Here is a 21,869-nt window from a genome sequence, read left to right on the forward strand (position 1 = left end):
TGTCAGCAATAGCGTGGCCAGCAGGGACAGGGAAGGGATCTGACCCCTGTACTGGCACTGGTGAGGCCGCCCCTCGATTCCTGTGTTCAGTTTTGGGCCCCTCACTCCAAAAAGGACATTGAATGACTCGAGCGTGTCCAGAGAAGGGCAACGAAGCTGGTGCAGGGTCTGGAGCACAGGTCGTTCGAGGAGCGGCTGAGGGAACTGGGGGTGTTTAGTCTGGAGAAGAGGAGGCTGAGGGGAGACCTCATCGCCCTCTACAGCTACCTGAAAGGAGGGTGCAGAGAGCTGGGGATGAGTCTCTTTAACCAAATAACAATCGATAGGACAAGAGGGAATGGCCTCAAGTTGCACCAGGGAAGGTTTAGACTGGATATTAGGAAGCATTTCTTTCCAGCAGGGGTTGTTAGGCGTTGGAATGGTCTGCCCAGGGAGGTGGTGGATTCCCCATCCCTGGAGGTGTTTAAGAGTCAGGTCGACATAGCGCTGAGGGATGTGGTGTAGTTGGGAACGGTCAGTGTTAGGTTAATGGTTGGACTGGATGATCTTCAAGATCCTTTCCAACCTTGATGATTCTGTGATTTTGTGAATCTGTGAAAAATCATGAAATATATGGGGCACTCAGCTAAAACACAGGTGAGTAGCCTGGAGACCAGTCTCATTAATTCCCTGCTTATGCTAACAGTAAATGCAAGAGTTTGGACTATAGACACTAGGAAAAGTTCATCTTACGTGAATCAATAAACTGATAAGTAAAGAATCCTCTTGAGAAATATGAAGTATATATGGAGAGATATGTATATAGAGAAACTCTTTGTATATGCTTTGAGTTCTCCTTCTTCCAGACCTGCCCATGACCTTGTTGGCTCTTGGAGTGGCAGGGGAGTCTCTTCTGATTATGTTTTATTTCTTTTCACCAGAGATTCAGTCCCAAACAAGAGAAATGTTCTGTCCAAAATGACCATCTTAACAGAAAAAGTAATTGTTTCGAAAGACTATTATTTTTAGACAAAAAAGACAAAGAAGCAATTTAATATAAAGAAAAGGAAGCGGCTAGTAGTTAGAGTATCTTCTCAATTGTGTGGGTGAAAGTTTCGTAGCTGCTTTCTGAGCCCAAGTAAAGGTAGCAAGGCTGAATTTAGGAGCAAAGAATCACATGACTGCAAATACTGCACAAGGGATGCTCATGTGCACTAACCTTCTGGGGAAAAATAAGAAACAGTAAGAACATTTTACTAATAGAAATGATTAAAAATAAATAAATAAATGCAAACAATAGCAAGATGCTTAGAGACTAGGAGGAAAGTAGTGCCAGTGTGGTACAATTAATGAAATGATCATTTGTTACTTGGTTTTTACTGCTTATTATATCATCTCAAAGATTTGTGTACTGATCTTAAGCTCCAAAGCTTTATGGATGAGATTGATGATATTTATTTATTATAACCTGTATTTTTATTCTCATGTGTATATACGTCTGAAATAATAACAGTTTATCAAGTGACTCCAGCTTAGCAAAAAATGCATTAGATTACTTTCTAAGCTCCTTACAAGATGGAACTAGAAGTGCTCTTTTGTTTCTCTAAGACCCAGATTTTAATCAATGAGATGCAATTTTTTGATGGGAATCTAGCAAACCTGTTTCAATGCTGCAAAAAGTAAGGCACTCCTATGACAGCTGTGGGAGGTGTCACTGTATGATAGAACAGTGTGGGTTCCAGAGCTTGCAAGAAGCATGTCTCATCACAGCTGCAAATGTTTTATTGATGATTTGTAAGACAAAAGATATTTAAAACCTCCTTCATCATCTGGTTGTTATGCTATAAAGCACCTCAAGGAGTCCTGCTGTAATTTTAACATACTCTTACTTTAAAGAGGGATGCCATGGACAGAAAGCTATATCTATAATATTTACTAGACTTCTGTCTTTAGGGGAAATCTGAATGTTCTGAGGAGCTCAAAACAAAACTGAAGTTGCTGTTGCTACTTCAGGACAGGTAACCAGTAATAACAAGTTTTGAAATAAAAATCCCCTAAGGTTATTTAAGGTCCTAAGTATGGAAATGAAGTAAATATTCCAAGAGCTCTACTTTCACAGGTCTACAATAATAAACTTCAGAGAAATTACTACGGAATCATTTTTTTTTCCAGAAATGTTCCACCTGCCCACCATGTGCATGATGCTGAGCAATGCCATCTTCCAAATGCACTCATGCTCACATGAGGTGACTAGGTGATGGTACTGGCCTGTTCACTGTTAAGATCTCTGGTGCTGATTTCAGCCCTTATCTACCACCCTTCTTTCTGAGCCACAGTTTTCCATGTTTTTCAATGAATATATTTAAATAAATAAATAAAAAAGGAAATTTGCAGTCATGAAGAATTCTTGGTACTCTGTCCTGATAGTGGCTGTTAAATACTGGTGACCAGTTTCTTTGTCTTGTTTAATCAAGGACGTTGGAGTACTGGGGTCTGTCATAGGACTTACCACATCAAAGCTTTCACCCATAAGTGGTAATCACTTTGCAGCTCCAACAAAGAGGTTTCTTTATAGTTCAGAGGGCTTGGAAGCTGGTGAGGGAAAGGGAAAAAAGCCTTCCCATACTGTAAATTCTTACAGCTGATAACATATGATGGCTTTACAGGTAACTTTCACATGTAATGCACAAGCTCTGCTAGAGGGGATTGCTTTTTCCAGTTCTTTTTCCCTGCCAGAAGATTCAGCAGCGTATTCTGCTGCCATCTTTCCAGACAGCTGAATGAGACATGAGAACTGAAAGACAGGGATGGAGCAGGAAGATAGGGAGAGTCCTTATTTTTTTGTCATTGCTTATTTACACAGTTATGATTAATTTCAGCAAAGTGTAATGGCTTTATGTGGCAACAGCAAATCTACATTGAGGGATTATAGAATCACAGAATCATCTAGGTTGGAAAAGACCTTGAAGATCACCCAGTCCAACCATTAACCTAACACTGACAGTTCCCAACTACACCATATCCCTCAGTGCTATGTCAACCCGACTCTTGAACACCTCCAGGGATGGGGACTCCACCACTGCCCTGGGCAGCCCATTCCAACACCTAACAACCACTTCTGGAAAGAAAAATACTTCCTAATATCCAGTCTAAACCTTCCCTGGTGCAACTTGAGGCCATTCCCTCTTGTCCTGTCGCTTGTTACTTGGTTAAAGAGACTCATACCCAGCTCTCTGCACCCTCCTTTCAGGTAGCTGTAGAGGGCGATGAGGTCTCCCCTCAGCCTCCTCTTCTCCAGACTAAACCCCCCCAGTTCCCTCAGACGCTCCTCGTACGACCTGTGCTCCAGACCCTGCACCAGCTTCGTTGCCCTTCTCTGGACACGCTCGAGTCATTCAATGTCCTTTTTGTAGTGAGGGGCCCAAAACTGAACACAGGAATCGAGGGGCGGCCTCCCCAGTGCCAGTACAGGGGTCAGATCCCTTCCCTGTCCCTGCTGGCCACGCTATTGCTGACACAGGCCAGGATGCCATTGGCCTTCTTGGCCCCCTGGGCACACTGCTTAGTTTTACATCAGATACTTCCCGCTCCTGGTCCTGGTTTTCTTTCTTTCAAGCTTGTAACAGCAATGCAGTCCCTTAACACATGCTAGGTTGTGCCTGGCAGGATTGGAGATTAGGGAAACAGCAGCCTTCCTGTGGAAGGGTACACTGGCCCTTGAGCAAATGCTACTCTGGTCACACCAAGTCATCAGGCGAAGCTGTAGGGTGAGGTACAGGAGTCTAAAGCACTGTTAAAGCACCCTTTTGAACCATGTGCCCCCAGAAACCGTCAGAAAGAGAGAGAGTTAGATACTTTCTCCTTCCCTCCTGCTGCTCCAGCAGCAGGGAGGATGTCTTCTTGCACTTGCACGAGGTACCTGTGCTTTTCCCTAAGGCACAGGCAGCGTGTTTCAGCACTGAGGCAGAGCAGAGTCTGTTTAGTAAGCTTGCCTTTTAAAGTCCCAGCTTGTAGTTTCTTTCCCACAGACTATTTATGGATTAGTCCCCACCATGCAGACCTTCATCCAGAATAAATCCACATCTCATGTTGAAGACATGCTGAAGACATTTTAATGATCTTGTGTATGACAGCCTAGTAAGTGTCTTTGTACGTCTTCCTCCTTGTTCAGAGAGTCAGTGTGGCACTGTACCACTGCAGTGGTGGTGTTGCTGTGATCTCCAAGGCTATCAGCCAGGCAAGGTTTTTTAATTAAATAATGAATAAAACTGCAGTGAGGGTGAGCATCAGGAAAACATTGCATTTTCTGAACAGGGCTTGAGTGCCCCTGATCTTGCTGCATTATTCCCTTTCCCGATGATAATCTCCCTTTATGTTGCACAGATTGACTTCCTTTGGAGCTCTTATTGGAGAGAACTAATGTTTTTTTGCTGTTGTGCCTATTTGAATGCTGTTTAGAGGTTTTTGGTGTCTGGATACCTGACAAAGAGCAGGTGCTTCTTAGCAGTTAAACTTGAGTATAACACTAATTGATGGTCTTAGTTGATAGAAGCTAAGTTCTCACTCCTCTCAGACTTCTGTAGTATTTGACCATCTACTTCCACTGTCAATAATGCAAATACTGGAAAAGGTGGGGGTTTTATATTCTGTTCTTATTGCAGAAGTAAGGAAGAGGATGTCCATCAATACATGCACTTACATTAGAATGAATCATACCTGGTTAAACCCAGAAAATACAGGTTTTGGTTAAGTAGATTTTGTTAATTTACCTAAATCTGTCTCTACACCACACTGCCAGACTGTCCTGCTGTCATGACTTTGCCTTCCCACCATTGATAAATAGAAAAAAAAAACCAAACCAAAAAAACCCACAAAACCCAAAACTCTCTGAAAAGATCTGGGAGACCGGAGGAGGTTTATTATAACTCTCCTGAACTTGTTTTTAGGCAGTCTTGATAAGCATAAATTGTTTGAGAAAAGAAAAGTAAGTCTGGAAGCAATTTTGTGAAGATAGTAACGTAATTGCAAGAATGTTTAGAACCAGCTGCTGCTAAAGCTCAGTATAGCCTGTAGGTGGCACCATTTGCATAAAAGTTTGGAGAGCACTGGGGAAAAGTTACATTAATTTCGAGTTTTCTGATAGCTTGCCGTGATCGTATAGTGGTTAGTACTCTGCGTTGTGGCCGCAGCAACCTCGGTTCAAATCCGAGTCACGGCAGGGAAAAGTACAACTTTTGAAGAGATGTAATTACAGATTGCATACCAAACATAATCAATTAATGACGTCTAAGGCTGAGATGAGAAAGCAGTTAGAAGCTCTTCAAAGTTTTACAAAAATGTTTTGCTGAAAGAGTATGTGCCACGTATTCATTCAAGTAATCCTATTGCCAAGTGAATTTTTTAAAAATTTAAATGTTTATGGATATTGTGATAAACACAGTGGCATAGTAAGCATGTAATGTTTTTAATCATTACAGCTAGTTAAGATCTGGACTGAGCCATGGAATCTGTTTGGTTTTGATCTTTCCTAGTTTTTCATGCCTGAATTACTTGGAAATATGGTAGTGGCAGATGTCTAAATCCTGCTTACCTAGGTGTGAACTGCTGCTAGTGGAAGGTCTTTGCTGGTGACAGGAGGAACTCCCACTTGTCAGTGATTCCAGTGATTTCCTTTGGTTTTGTGGTAGGAATGGTAACTTCACTGCCCTGCCCCACTGAATAATACCAGCTCAGATTCTCAGAATGAAGACTTCTAGAATGACCATGTGAATTTTACAAATTAGTTATGGTAACTAATGGAAGTTTGTGTAATAAATGATAAATTAACTGCCAAATTACATGGTAGCAACTTTATTAATAAAGATCATTGATCAGAGTTTATCAGATTATTTGGATGCCACTGAATAGAGTTTTTGGTAGCTGGTTCTTTAATTTGTTAAGGAGTTAATTTAAGAGCAAGTGCTGTTTTTCTCTCAGCATGCATCTGATGGGACATCAGTCCTCTGCATAACAGATTCCATCTCTACCAGGCTTAAACTGATTCAAGCTTCATGCAACAGGCCCAGCTCTTACAGAGTGTGAATGACAGGTGCCTTTCTTTCTGCAAAGCAGCAGGAACTTTCCTTGCCCTCCTACCCAGTGAGGAAGTGAAACAAAACTTTCTTCTCAGTGCTGTCAGGAAGAATTGAAGCCCCATGTGCTTGCAAACCTGGGATGGCACCTCACCTCTGGAGGTGGCTTAGATGTCCCAGTTTTAATGTAGCCTAGTGACCCCTGGCATCTTCTCACCTTCCTCAGGTTCATGAGAGCTCTTTCTGTTGTGTTCTTAAAATATCTTTGGGTATTCCTCTACTTGGCCTCAGATTTCCTCTCTAAATATAACTCAGCCTTTTAGGACTATATCTGAGGAATTAGGTCACTGGTCTAACTGATGAGGCAGATGTGACTGACTTCCCCAAAGAAAGCAATTTAGAAACTTGCACTAGCATAAAAGAGACCAGGATGATCTTTCATTCTTTGTCCCTGCTTTAGTTTCTCAGAAATGTCATCTACTGTGTTAGATTTTTTTAACTCCAGAAATGCCAAATTAACCCATCACAGGTGCATATATTCCTTAAGTATCCTAGTTAATGAAGTCCTAGAAAAGAAATTTTAAAATTTCAGTGCCAGAAATTCTGCTCTATTCATGCATCATCCTGAGACTGTCAAAATACTCAAGGCTCATCCCTGCTTGACCTCAATCTCCCTGGAACTGACTTCTCTATATCCACTGTTCATCTGTAGCTAAAGTGTAGAAACTTTGTATTATTGCTAGTTATAGTAACATTGATGATTTTGAAGAGTTTTGATAGGACGCTTAAACAAATTCAAGATGTCCTCCTTTTTTTATTTTATGATGACTTACCTGGAAACAGTGGTCATTCTGTTTGATTTAGTTTATTTAGGATACCTATATCTGTATTGCTAGCTCAATGCTAGCACTATAAACTGAGAACAAGAATGATGTAGGCAGATAATCAGACCTCTCTTACCAGTCACCCCTGCACCCTCATAAGAGAATCAAAGTGATGCATCCTGACAAAGAGGAAGTCAGGTAAGACTGCCAGGAGGCCTTCATGGAAGTACATGGAACTCCTGCACAAGCTCAAACACAAAAAAGAAACCTACAGAGGGTGGAAGCAAGGACAGATAGCCTGGGAGGAATACAGAGAAACTATCTGAGCAGCCAGGGATCAGGTTAGGAAGGCCAAAGCCCTGATAGACTTAAATTTGGCCAGGGACATCAAGGGCAACAGGTGTAGGTATGTTTGTGATAAAAGGAAGACTTGGGAAAATGTGGGCCCTCTCTGGAAGGAAACAGGAGACCTGGTTACTGGGGATATGGAGATGGCTGAGGTACTCAATGGCTTTTTTGCTCCAGTCTTCACTGGCAAGTGCTCCAGCCACACCACCCAAATTGCAAAAGGCAAAGGCAGGGACTGGGAGGATGAAGAACCTCCTGCCTTAAGAGAAGAGCAGATCTGAGGCCATGTAAGGAATCTGAAGGTGCACAAGTTCATGAGACCTGATGAGATGCATCTGCATGTCCTGAAGGAACTGACAGATGAAGTGGCTAAGCCACTGAAGTTCCTGCTGACTGGAAAAGGGGAAACATAACTTCCATTTTTTTAAAAGGGAAATAAAGAGGACTCAGGCACCTACAGGCCTGTCAGTCTCACCTCTGTGCCTGGCAAGATCATGGAGCAGATCCTCCTGGAAACTGTGCTAGGGCACATGGAAAATAAGGAGCTGTTTGGTGACAGCCAACATGGCTTCACTAAGGGCAAATCATACCTGACAAATTTGGTGGCCTTTTATGATGGGATTACAGCATTGGTGTGTAAGGGAAGAGAAACTGACATCATCTATCTGGGCTTACACAAAGCATTTGATGCTGTCCTACATGACATCCTTGTCTCTAAATTGGAAACATGGATTTGATGGATGGACCACTCGGTGGATAAGGAATTGGCTGGATGGCTGCACTCAAAGAGTTGCAGTCAACAGTTCAATGTCCGAGGGGAGAACAGTGATGAATAGCATTCCTCAGGGGTTGGTACTGGGACAGGTGCCATTTAACACCTTTGTCATGATACAGACACTGGAATTGAGTGCACCCTCAACAAGTTTACTGACAACACCAAGCTGTGTGGTGCGGTCAACATGCTGGAGGGAAGGGATGTGCCATCCAGAGGGATCTGGACAGGCTTGAGAGGTGGATCCGTGCAAACCTCATGAAGTTCAACAAGGCCAAGTGCAAGGTCCTGCACATGAGTTGAGACAATCTCAAGTACAAATACAGGCTGGGCAATAAGCAGATTCAGAGCAGCCCTGCAAAGAAGGACATGGGAGTAATAGTGGATGGAAAACTGACTATGAGCCAGCAATGTGCACTCACAGCCCAAAAAGCCCACTGTATCCTGGGCTGCATCAAGAGAAGTGTGGCCAGCAGGTTGAGGGAGGTGATTCTCCCACTCTACTCTACTCTGATGAGACCTCACCTGGAGTACTGTGTCCAGCTCTGGGGCCCCCAACATAAGAAAGACATGGACCTGCTCAAGTGGGTTCAGAGGAGGCCATGAAGATGATCAGGGGACAGGACCACCTCCCTTATGAAGACAGGCTGAGAGACTTGGGGTTGTTCAGTCTAGAGAACAGGCGGCTCTGGGGGGGACCTTATAGCAGCTTTTCAGTTCTTAAAGGGGGCTGACAGGAAAGATGGGGAGGGACTCTATATCAGGGTGTGTAGTGGTGTCACGGATGAAAGTATTGACACAGTAATGATTTAGTAAGAAATCTAGATTTATTAATAACTACAGCAATTTATCAATACAAAATAATTCAGAAAGAAAAGCAACTTATTCACCGATTCTAAAATGACAAGATTCACTCTAACTTACTTAACGGTACCTTAATTTATACATATGTACATGCACATACACAAACCAGACATATACATACAGAAACAAAGATGTTTGGATTCAGTAAAATGAGCACAAAAGGGACAAACACACACAGGAACAAGGGTACGTACCCACACACACCAATAAACAGAGAAAGAACAGGTGAAATAGAAGCTATCTCCAAGAAAATTTCCCTCTCGAGTTTAGAGCAAATACTCCCAATGCCTTGGCATTCCTCAGCAGGCGATAACAGACTCAAGCGGGTGGACTTCGCCCTGGCCTTCCGTCTGGGGCAGACGACACCTTAAGGGTTTTGGTACCTGAGAGGCGTCCCTGCTCAGGGGAGATGCTGGTCACAGGCCCGCTGCCATCCAGGAGAGCTCAAAGGGTCTCTCTGGGGGTCGCACTTTATAGGGTCCAAGATAATTGACTTTTGTCAAATACCTTCTGGTGCCTTCCGGCAGTTGCAAAGTGCAACCCTGTTATTGTTCCATCTGACCACATCCCAGGCACGGGTGTGCCAGGCCATCAGGAGATGATGGGCCATTATAACCGTGTTCTGAGCAATCACGAGGGGCAGGTGCCAGGTTCATTAAGGGGGTGTGTTAATGTTATCAGTCCTTATCTCCACAGATTGGTGTGCAGCTCGGGGGAGATGTTCGTGGAATCACACCTGGCACAAAGCAGCCCAACTAGAAGGGCAGGGAGGGGTAAGAATTGCACCACCACAAGTGGTGAGAAGAGGGATAACAGTTTTAAACTGAAAGGATGTAGATTTGTATTAGATGTAAGGAAGAAATTATTTTCTGAGAGAGTGGTGAGACACTGGCACAGGTTGCCCAGAGAAGCTGTGGCTGCCCCCTCCCTGGCAGTGTTCAAGGCCAGGTTGGACGGGGCTTTGGGCAACCTGGTCTAGTGGAAGGTGCCCCTGCCCATGGCAGGGGGGGTGGAACTAGATGATCTTTAAGGTCCCTTCCAACCCAAGCCATTCTGTGATTCTATGAAAATTAAAACTCAACTTCATTTTGGAATATAAACATGCATGTGCAGGTGACAGCCACCATTCCATTTCCATATTTATCAATTTATTTTCCCTTCTCATTAGGGAATAGAAAACAAAAACTTTAGTACAAAACAGTTTCCAAGGATAACAGGATTGCAGACCAGGAAACACAGAGATATAGTCCTGGATCTTATTTTGAACCTTGAATTGTACAAAGAATTTCCTGCATGTTTCTGTAATATGTGGGTTTTCATTTCTAGCAGAGATGTCTAGATAACACTTTTTCAGTTTGAAACCATGGTCTACTAATAATATATTCAAAATATTAACAAGTATCCAGGTTTACATAAATCTATTTCTGAAGCTCTGGGTTTTTTTCTAAGAACAATTAATTTGAAGGCCAGAGAGAAGAATTCACTTCAGCAGCCTTCTCTGCCTTTGTGCAGCAAGATGATCTGAAGAATAGTACTTTTAAAATGAGACAGGAAGAGAGAGTGCATGCCTTTCTCTGCAGCTCTTTGGTGTCCTTTTGTGCCTGCCATTGTTCTTGTGCATGGCCCATTCTGTGTAGAACTAAAACATTTTAAGACATAGTAGTGTCTATCTCCATATCCCCAACATGCCTGATTCACATTTTGACACTGAAACTAATAGCATGTACCCATCAACAGTGCTCAGGGAGAGATTTATTTTTTGTTGTTATATTTTAACATTAGGTGTTGATTAGTGTTAAAGATGCTGGAGTTTTTAAGCTATGGAGAAAGACACCTAGATGTTCGTAAGGCAACACTGAACAGAAAGGCTTGAAAAACTTTTGAAATATTAATTGAATCTGCTGTGGATTCCTGTTCTACTTCCTTCATTTTTCCGGAGTGCAACAGAGAAGGCTGTATCCTGTCTGATGTTCCTATCAGGTGTTTAGCAGGATTGAGAGCCGTGGCTGTTTCAATCTGCAGTCATCAAATCAAATTAATTCTGGTTTTCATTCTCTTTACAGGAGTGCAGCTCATATTAAAACTTTTATAGGTCCCCTCTGAAATACTTTCAAAGGGCTCTGGTCAAGAAGACTCTTTGAAAGGAGATCTTCTGTGGTAAAGAGAACTCCTGAAAGCTTAAATAGCTGGTTGTGCTTTAGCAAAGAATGCCAGGAATTAATTTCACAGGTGGGATGATTTTACCTCTGGAAATTCAGCTCTGAGTTTACAGGGTATTATTGCAGGATGAGTAGTAATTGGGGAAAATTTGGCAGCTGTGGAGATTCCTGAGCCTGATGTGTAAACATAACTGCATAAACAATGTCTGATGCTGCAGTTCTGTAGCTTTTTTCATAATCTGGTGTTTCTTAAAAGAAAGCATGTCCTGCACTCTAAATAAGCTTCATATTTGTAAAATTCCAGCAGTTACTCACAGCACTGGAACACATGTGAAGACTGTGGTCAGTTTTTTAGTCTGACTTGTATCACTTTGCTTAAGCTTTGGCTCAGGTTTGAATCCTACAACTTTCTGCCCTGCTTTTTAAACTATGGAGTAGTGCCTGGTTTCACTTCTTCACCAAGAGTTCAGCACAAGCGCCAAACTACCAAATGTCCAAAACTATCTAAATAATGTTTTATGTTGCTTTAACAAAAAAAAAAAAAAAAAAAAAAAAAAAAAAAAAAAAAAAAAAAAATCCCAGTTTTTTCTTCTAAAAACTTTATAGATGTGTCCTCTTGATTTAGAATTTCACAGAAGCACAATCAGCACTTTTGAGTTAGATTCAAACACATCTGATAAATATCTCTTTTACAAAGCTTTAGTGAAACTCACAGAATCACAGAATCATCTAGGTTGGAAAGGACCTTGAATATCATCTAGTCCAACTGTTAACCTAACACTGACAGTTCCCAGCTACACCAGATCCCTCAGCGCTATGTCAACCTGACTCTTAAACACCTCCAGGGATGGGGACTCCACCACCTCCCTGGGCAGCCCATTCCAATGCCCAACAACCCCTTCTGGAAAGAAATGCTTCCTTATATGCAATCTAAACCTTCCCTGGAGCAACTTGAGGCCATAACCTCTTCTCCTATTGCTTGTTACTTTGTTAAAGAGACTCATCCCCAGCTCTCTGCACCCTCCTTTCAGGGAGCTGTAGAGGGCGATGAGGTCTCCCCTCAGCCTCCTCTTCTCCAGACTAAACACCCCCAGTTCCCTCAGCCGCTCCCCGTACGACCTGTGCTCCAGACCCTGCACCAGCTCCGTTGCCCTTCTCTGGACACGCTCGAGTCATCCAATGTCCTTTTTGGAGTGAGGGGCCCAAAACTGAACACAGGAATCGAGGTGCGGCCTCACCAGTGCCGAGTACAGGGGTCAGATCCCTTCCCTGTCCCTGCTGGCCACGCTATTGCTGACACAAGCCAGGATGCCATTGGCCTTCTTGGCCCCCTGGGCACACTGCTGGCTCCTGTTCATCGGGCTGTCAATCAACACCCCCAGGTCCCTCTCTGACTGGCAGCTCTCCAGCCACTCCTCCCCAAGCCTGTAGTGCTGCTGGGGGTTGTTGTGGCCCAAGGGCAGCCCCCGGCATTTGCCCTTATGGAAACTCCTCCAGTTGGCCTCAGCCCATGGCTCCAGCCTGTCCAGGTCTCTCTGCAGAGCCTCCCTACCCTCGAGCAGATCAACACTCCCACCCAGCTTGGGGTCACCTGCAAACTGACTGAGGGTGCACTCGATCCCCTCGTCTAGATCATCAATAAAGATGTTAAACAGGAGTGGCCCCAAAACCGAGCCCTGGGGGACACCACTCGTGACCGGCTGCCGACTGGATTTAAGTCCGTTCACCACAACTCTTTGGGCCCGGCCATCCAGACAGTTTTTTACCCAGCAAAGCGTGTGCCCATCCCACCCGCGAGCAGCCAGTTTTGCCAGGAGAATGCTGTGGGAAACGGTGTCAAAAGCCTTACTGAAGTCAAGGTAGACAACATCCACAGCCTTTCCCTCATCCAATAAGCAGGTCGCCCTGTCGTAGAAGGAGATCAGGTTTGTCAACAAAAACAAACTTTCACAAACCCATGCTGACTGGGCCTGAGAATCTGGTTGTCCCGCATGTGCTGTGTGATGGTACTCAGGATGAGCTGCTCCATCAGCTTCCTGGGCACCAAAGTCAAGCTGACAGGGCTGTAATTTCCCAGATCATCCTTCTGACCCTTCTTATATATGGGTGTCACACTGGCCAATTCCCAATCTGTCGGGACCTCCCCGGTCAGCCAGGACTGCTGGTAAATGATGGAAAGCAGCTTGGCGAGCACCCCAGCCAGCTCCTTCAGCACCCTCGGGTGTATCCCGTCTGGGCCCATAGACTGGTGTGTGTCTGTGTGATGCAGCAGGTCACTGACTGTCTCCTCCTGGATTGTGGTGGGTTCGTTCTCCCAGTCTCCGTCTTCTGGCTGAGGAGGCTGGGTTCCCTCAGTACAACTAGTCTTGTTTGTTATTAAAGACTGACCAAATAAGGCATTAAACACCTCAACCTTTTCCTCATCACTTGTTACCGTGTTTCCTCCTCATTCATGTGCTTAATGTTTTACAACTTTTCTTCCACTCTTTTATAAAGAAATATTTTATACGTTTTCTCTGCACCCAATATATCTCAAAGATGACACTTTCTGATACTCCTCTTAAAGAAGTATCTTTTTTGTTACAAAGAAACCTTTGTCCAAAGGGATGCCAAAAAACAATGTCTTAAAAATCTTCGAGAAGAGAGCATATTTTTGATATTCGATGATAATATAGCAAAAATTTTCTCTTATAACACTGTCTGTAATGTTAACATAATCAGTCTCTCTTTGCTGCTAAACCAGCACCTACATGCCTTTTGCACCCAAGAGTTGTGCATGGAGCCAACAACATAGCCACCACACTATTTCTGGTAATTTATTTCTTGTGGATCCTCCTGCATTCCCAATTTAGATCTTGTGCTTCCAGACTCCTGGACTAATAATTTTGTTGTTGCTGTTGTTCTTGTTCTTGGATATGAATAGCAAACCTCTTGTTTTACTCTCCAGAATTGTACCACTAATTTGTTTAGGGGTGGCAGGTCTATCTGAACTCTTTAGGAAAATCTGGCATAGTAGGATGTGTTTATTCTGGGACCTGCACTGTTGCCATTATTCATCATGCAGCTGAAGGCGTGAAGGTGTACTGACCTTTGTACTGGCACAAAGAAGAAAACTTCTCTATGATATAACCATGAAGGCACTTGTATTAAAACCACATGGGATAAATTAGTGTTTTACTGTTACACTTGTGAAAGAAAAATCTGAATCATTTAGCTAAAGCAACAGTAACAAAACTAACATATCATAAAAAAATTATCCTCAGAAATGCATTTTGAAGGTTTTTTGTGTACAAACTTCAAGGCCTAATATAAGAAACATAAAGTCTTCCAGAGAGACAGAAGTGGAAATCCTAGAAAGAGATTTAAAGTTGATCCACCAGCTGTTGAACTTGTTTCAACATATTGTCCTTCCTATTTCTTGTTTGCTCAGAGATATGTTTAGTGGAATTAAATATTCCCTGCTAGTCTTCATAGTTATGCGAGTCCTGCTTTAAAAGCAATCCCTATTCCTTCTAATAGTTTCAAAATAGTATTGCTTCCTTACTGAGCCCTGGACAGACACCTGGAGAAAGTTTGTCAGGAACTGGGAAGCCTGTGTCTGGATGCCTGAATAGTGTTAGACCTCAGAAGGACATACACTGTCCTCTGTAAGGAAAACTTTTTTGAGATTTCAGCCTCAACTGTTAGAAACATACACCCACTTCCCAAAAATGAGTATTTGTTGCCTTCTCCTTTTTCATCCCCTGCTTTTACTTGTGACTTCTTGTCAGGCTCTGCACTGAAGTTTGAAGAAGTAATTTGGTCTAAATGAGTAGTTTTTACTTCAGTCAGCAAGATGTATAGCTATCTCATTATGAAATTAAAAATGGTAATATGATCTGAAGATTGTGTATACATTTTTTAGCATCCTTTATTATTAGCAAATTAGAGGTAGAACTGTGTTGCTGCATTGTTCAATCAGTATATAAAATGCCTATCTGTAGGCACTTGGGAGTGTTTCTTGAAAATTTATTTCCTTGTGCCTTTCAGCTAACTTCCTTAGCTCACCATCCTCATACTGGAAAACCCCTGCCTCAATAAACAGCAACACCCACAAGGCAGCATAGGCAGAATGAGAGAATGGTGCTTAGATAGATAAACAGGGAATCACGTCAGACCATCCTCCCCCTTCTTGGCAGAATCCTCCCAGTCACATCATCCTCTCCCCACAAAAACATCACTGCTTTTCCAGCACTGTCTTGCTTCTCTTAATCAAATTTCAGACCTTGTCATATGTCTCTCATTTCCTGCTATGGATTACTGGCCTCATAAGTACATCATTCTTTGAACAAAGATACTAAAAAGCCTCACAATAAAGAAATTAATTGCATGTACTTTCATGCCTTTTTGCTGTTCTTTTCTGGAAAATTATTCTGGAATCTTGTGGTGAGTCATCCATGGGGACAGGTCATAGAAAGAAATCAGTCTTCACTGGGAGAGAGAAAGAAGATAAGTTAAAAAACTGACAGAGTCAAGTCAGTGAAAATGTCCCAGACGAACTGAGTACAACAGTATCTGTGTGAACTGCTTGAAATCATACAAAAGGAGTCAAAAAACCTACAGTGCAAAGAGGATCAACCACCTTATCATGTAGCAATGAGTTACATGAACTTTTTTGAGCAGCTACTGCTTCCTCTCATCTGTTTTTTCTTCACTTCAGACACCGAGGCCCGTTCAGGAGTTACTTCAAAGGGAGAGCTTGGGTGGGTGCCACACCCCGAGAGGTGTGTCTCCAGCACCAAGACTCCACAGCGAGCACTAAAACAGTTCCCTCTCCCCTCTGCTGTCACTCAGATTTGAACTGAGGTTGCTGCAGCCACAATGCAGGGTACTAACCACTATACAGTCACAGCAAGCTACAAAGACATGTCCAGTGTCTCGTGTTTTCTGTCCCTCTAGCAGAGTCGTGCAAGCATTGCCACCTAGGGTAGACTGGCTGTAATTTTCCACATGCTGGCCTCCTCCCCAGGCTGACCACTATTATTGTGACATGCCCAGGCACTTCCCAACCAAAACCAGCACTACCGACAGAGAAGTACATGCAGAAGACAGACAAAAATGTTATGGCGGCAAAAGAATATTCCTACTCCTTTTGGCAGTTGCAGCCTGGTGTGGAAATCTTTCATTGCCTTCCGTTTGGCCAGCGTCTATCTTCAAATACACAATAATTTTGGTCTGCACATCTTTCCATTTTCAGTGTTATGCCTAGTGATGGAGGAAAATCTGGTGAAAGGACATTTAAAATTACATGATTATTTTGAAAGCTCTTGAAAAGAAAGCATAGAAACACACATTCCCTCCTGCTGTAAGTCAGATTTGAACCAGCCACAGCACATAGTAACAGCCAGTGGACTGTCTCAGCAAGCTGGCACCTTGTGAGAGGTTTTGAACAGACATGGTAGAGAAATAAGATTTCTAGTAAAATACAAAATGTTAACAGCACTGAGTCATCAGAAAAGGATTTCTGTTGTGGCTTGAGTTAATATTTCAAAACACAAGGTAGAGTTACTCTAATAAAGATATACCTGCCATTTAGTCTTTAATTCTGTCTCTGACAGTGATAACAAGAAAAGATTCATAATAGCAAGTATCTTAACAATTTTGTTAATTAGTTTAAAAAGTGGGAGGAATTGGTGGGTACACCAGGTGGTTGTGTTGCCATTCAGAAAGACGTCAGGCTGGAGAAATGGACTGACAGGAACTCCATGAAGCTCGAGTGGAAGTGCCAAACCCTGCACCTGGGGATGAACAACTCCATGCACCAGTACATGCTGTGGGCTGACCAACAGGAAAGCAGCTTGTCAGAGAATGCCCTGGGAGTTCTGGTGGACAGTAGGTTGATCATAAGCCAGCAATGTGCCTCTGTGGCAAAGAAGGCAAACAGCCTCCTGGGCTGCAGCAGGCAGAGCATAGCGGCAGATCAAGGGAGGTGATCTCTTCTCTGCACTCAGCACTGGTGAGACACATCTCGGTGAGGTACATCCAGTGCTGGGATCCCCAGTACAAGAGAGACATGGACACGCTGGAGTGAGTCCACTGAAGAGCCACTAAAATGAGGAAGGACTTCTAGCTTCGAGAGGGTGAGAGAGCTGGGACTTTTTAGGCTCAAGAAGAGCGGGCTTAGGGTCAATCTTATTAATGTGCATAAATACCTGATGGGAGGGCAAAAGAAGGTGGAGCCAGACTCCCCTCTGTTGTATGCAGTGACAGGACAGAAAGCAATGGGCACAAATTGAAATAAATGAAATTCCTTTTCAATCTAAGAAAGATTTACTTACTGTGATAGTGGTTGGACACCAGACCAGGTTGCCTGGAGATTTATGGCAGGTCTATCCATCCTTGGCAATATTCAAACCTGACTGGACACGGTTCTGGGCAACCAGCTGTGGCTGACCCTGCTCAAGCCACAGTGGGACTAGAGAATACCAAACGGGCTGACCAGCCTCAGTGATTCCGATTCTCAGGAGAGCAAAATAACCCTCAACCAAGACAGACTTCTTAACCAAAATAAAATGTCAATGCTTGCAATTTTTTAAAAACCACATTTCTATAATGTATAGCTGTGTTTAACAGCACAGGTAGTTGAGTGGAGGGAGTCCATGAGTGCCAAGAAATGGGGTACTGAAATCTTGACAACCTTCCCTGTCAACATCCACAAAGCCCGTGTGAACCAGAGAAGTAAGCAATAGCTAGAGGTTGTGCATTAGTTGGTACAAAAACATTTACGACAACTTTAAGTGTCTTCTATGTTTTCAGAATTGACGAAGGCTTTGTTACATGCATCTTGCCCAGTGCATGCATGTGTTACAGTTTTGCTGGGAGTTAGAGGTCCCAAGTGTGTTGATTTAAGCCCTGCCAGGATCGGGAGACCACGTTGCCACCCTCCCCCACCCTCAGACCGAGTAGGGCACAAACCCCGGGGTTGAAATAAGGAAAAATTTAATACAACAGTGTGATAAACAATCTGAACAACAACAATAGCGATAATAACAACAATAAACAGTAATAACAGTAAACAAGACAAAAGATATACAGAGAATTACCACAGTGAACACATCCAGCCCACCGTGCGTGCTTCCCCGGATAAAAGCCATAAAGGAAAAGCTTCCCAGGCTACCTCACCAGACCTGACGTCAGCATGGTATGAATAACCTGGCTGGAGATCCCTTCCCCCTCTCTGCTGGGGAAACTTAACCCTATCCTAGGTGAACCAGGACATAATCCACCCCTTTATTCCATACCATCTGTGTCATGTCCAGCTGCCATTGAGCAGTTAACAATAACAAAACAACAATTAACAAAGGCACAGCATATTTTACGGCATGTTCTCACACAGAGTCAAGTCCCCCTGTGGTACGCATCAGACCTCTTCATCGTCCTGCATCACCCACCAGGTGCACCGAGGTCCTTGGGCAAAAGCAATCCCGTGGATGGGTTTGCCTTTACCTTTGCCTGGCGCAGGACTAAACCAGACCATTTTTCCCAATATATTCCTCATGCGCACCACAGGGACTTTATCCCCATCTACAGTACGTGGAGGTTTTGACTGAGCCGGGCCAGTTCGACTGGCAGATCCTCTTGTGTTGACTAGCCAGGTGGCCTTTGCTAGATGCGTGTCCCAGTCTCTGAAGGTCCCACCTCCCAGTGCTTTCAATGTGGTTTTTAACCGTCCATTGTAGCGCTCGATCTTCCCAGAGGTAGGGGATATGGTAGACCCACTCGATGCCGTGTTCTTCTGCCCAGGCATTTATGAGGTTGTTTCGGAAGTGGGTCCCATTGTCTGACTCAATTCTCTCTGAGGTGCCGTGTCACCACAGGACTTGGGTTGCAAGGCCCAGGATGGTGTTCCGGGCGGTGGCGTGGGGCGCTGGGTAAGCTTCCAGCCATCCAGTGGTTACTTCCACCATTGTGAGCACGTGGCGCTTCCTGTGGCGGGTCTGTGGTAGTGTGATGTAGTCGATCTGCCAGGCCTCTCCATAGCTCTATTTCAGCCATCGCTTTCCATTTCGCTGGGGCTTCACCCGCTTGGCATGTTTGATTGCAGCACACGTCTCACATGCGTGGATGATCTCTGCGATGGTGTCAATGGTGAGGTCCACCCCTCGATCTCGAGCCCACCTGTATGTTGCATCTCTACCTTGGTGGCCCGAGGCCTTGTGGGCCCACCGGGCTATGAACAGTTCACCTTTGCGCTGCCAGTCCAAGTCCACCTGAGCCACTCTCAGCAGCTTGGTCTGCCTGCTGGTTGTGTCAATGTTCATCAGTGCCCCGACTCTTGGGTACATGGGCATCCACATGGCGCACCTTCACAATGAGGTTTTCCACCCGGGCTGCAATGTCCTGCCATACTTCAGCAGCCCAGATGGTTTTACCCTTACATTGCCAGTTGTTCTGCTTCCATTACTGCAACCATTTCCACAGGGTGTTCGCCACTGCCCACGAGTCGGTGCAGAGGTAGACCCTTGGCCACTTTTCCCACTCAGTAATATCCAAAGCAAGCTGGATGGCTTTCACCTCTGCAAACTGGCTTCATTCACCCTGTCCCTCAGCAGCTTCAGTGATCCATCGTGTGGGACTCCACACAGCAGCCTTCCATTGTCCATGTTTACCCACAATGTGACACGACCCATCAGTGAACAGGACATACCGCTTCCCCTCATCCGGCAGCTCGTTATATGGTGGGGCCTCCTTAGCACATGTCACCTCCTGTTCTGGTGACATCCCGGAATCTTTGCTCTCTGGCCAGTTCGTAATCACCTCTAGTATCCCTGGACAGCTGGGGTTCCCTATTCGAGCCTGTTGTGTTATCAACACAACCCATTTACTCCACATGGCATCGGTTGCATGATGTGTGGAGGAAGCCTTTCCTTTGAACATCCTCCCCAGCACCGGCAGTCGGGGTGCCAGGAGGAGCTGTGTTTCAGTGCCGACCACTTCTGAGGCAGCCCGAACTCCTTCGTACGCTGCCAGTATCTCCTTCTCAGTTGGTGTGTAATTAGCTTCAGAGCCTTTGTATCCCCGGTTCCAAAAGCCCAGAGGTCGGCCTCGGGTCTCCCCAGGTGCTCTCTGCCAGAGGCTCCAGGTAGGGCCATTCTCCCTGGCTGCAGTTTAGAACATGTTCTTAACCTCCTGCCCTTCCCGGACTGGCCTGAGGGCTACTGCTTGGGCAATCTCTTGTTTAATCTGTTCAAAGGATTGTTGTTGCTCAGGGCCCCATTCAAAATCATTCTTCTTACGGATTACGTGGTAGAGAGGGCTCACAATCAGGCTGTAGTTTGGGATGTGCATCATCCAGAACCCCACAGCGCCCAGGAAAGGCTGAGTCTCCTTTTGAGAGGTTGGTGGGGCCATGGCTGTGATCTTGTTTATCACCTCCATTGGGATGTGGCGACGCCCATCTTGCCATTTTATTCCTAGGAATTGAATTTCCCTTGCAGGCCCCTGAACTTTCTTTTGCTCAATGGCAAAGCCGTCCTTCAGGAGGATTTCAGTGATCTTCTTCCCTTTCTCAAAGACTTCCTCGGCTGTGTCCCCCCATACAATGATGTCATCAATGTACTGCAGGTGTTCTGGAGCCCCACCGTCCTCCAGTGCAGTATGGACCAGTCCATGGCAAATGGTGGAGCTGTGGTTCCACCCCTGGGGCAATCGATTCCAGGTGTACTGGATGCCTCTCCAACTGAATGCAAACTGTGGCCGGCACTCTGGCGCTATCGGAATGGAGAAGAATGCGTTAGCAATGTCCATCATGGCGTACCACTTGGCTGCCTTCGACTCCAGTTCATACTGGAGCTCCAGCATGTCCGGCACTGCAGCACTCATTGCTGGCGTAATTTCATTCAGGCCACGGTAGTCCACAGTTAGCCTCCATTCGCCATTAGGCTTCCTCACTGGCCATATAGGGCTGTTGAAGGGTGAGTGAGTTTTGCTGATCACCTTCTGGCTTTCTAGCTGATGGATCAGCTGATGGATGGGGACCAGGGAATCTCGGTTGGTGCGGTACTGCCGCCGGTGCACCGTCCTGGTAGCAATCGGCACTCGCTGCTCCTCAACCTTAAGCTGCCCCACCACTGAGGGATCCTCTGAGAGGCCGGGTAAGGTGGACAACTGTTCAACCTCCTCCAGGGTAGCTACACCAAAAGCCCACCGGTACCCTTTGGGTCTCTGAAGTCCCCTCTCCTGAGACAGTCTATGCCCAGGATGCACGGGGCATCTGGGCCAGTCACAGTGGGGTGCTTATGCCAGTCCTTCCCAGTCAGACTCACTTCAGCTTCCAGTAGGGTCAGCTGTTGGGATCCCCCTGTCTCTCCGGAGATGCAAATGGATTCAACCCCACTGCAGCTCGATGGCATCAGGGTGCACTGTGCGCCAGTGTCCACCAAAGCCTTATACTCTTGTGGGTCTGATGTGCCAGGCCATCGGATCCACACTGTACGGTAAATCCAATTATCCCTTTCCTCCACCTGGCTGGAGGCAGGGCCTCTCTAATCCTGCTCATCATCACTCGCTTCTTGTAGGAATGATTCACTGGTCCCCTCAAGAGGGTCAGACATAACGTTGGCCATTCTATTCTGCCTGGGGGATTTCTGACTGGTCACTGGAGCTGCACTCCTCTTGGAGGACTCCCCTTTTGTGATGGTCTTCCCTTGCGGCTGCTCTACTCGTGCAGCTAGGGCAGCAGTGGGCTGTCCATCCCACCTCCTCATGTTTTCTCCATGGTCGCAGAGGAAAAACCACAGGGTGCCTCGTGGTGTGTGCCTTCTGCTGCCTTTCTCTTGGGTGGGGAAACGTTTACTTCTAATGGCTGAGACAT

The 21,869-nt window shown here is 45.0% G+C and overlaps 1 protein-coding gene and 1 non-coding gene across 7 annotated transcripts in view; both read left to right on the forward strand.

The window, feature by feature from the left end:
* Positions 1-21,869, forward strand: part of NFIB (nuclear factor I B) — a 272,231-nt gene that overhangs the window by 40,923 nt on the left and 209,439 nt on the right. The window lies entirely within an intron of this gene.
* TRNAH-GUG lies at positions 5,126-5,197 on the forward strand. The gene has a single exon. It is a non-coding gene; the product is annotated as a tRNA-His (tRNA).

Source organism: Athene cunicularia (assembly GCF_003259725.1).
Source record: "Athene cunicularia isolate RWA chromosome Z unlocalized genomic scaffold, athCun1 chrZ_part2, whole genome shotgun sequence".
In the NCBI taxonomy this organism is placed as follows: Eukaryota; Metazoa; Chordata; class Aves; order Strigiformes; family Strigidae; genus Athene; species Athene cunicularia.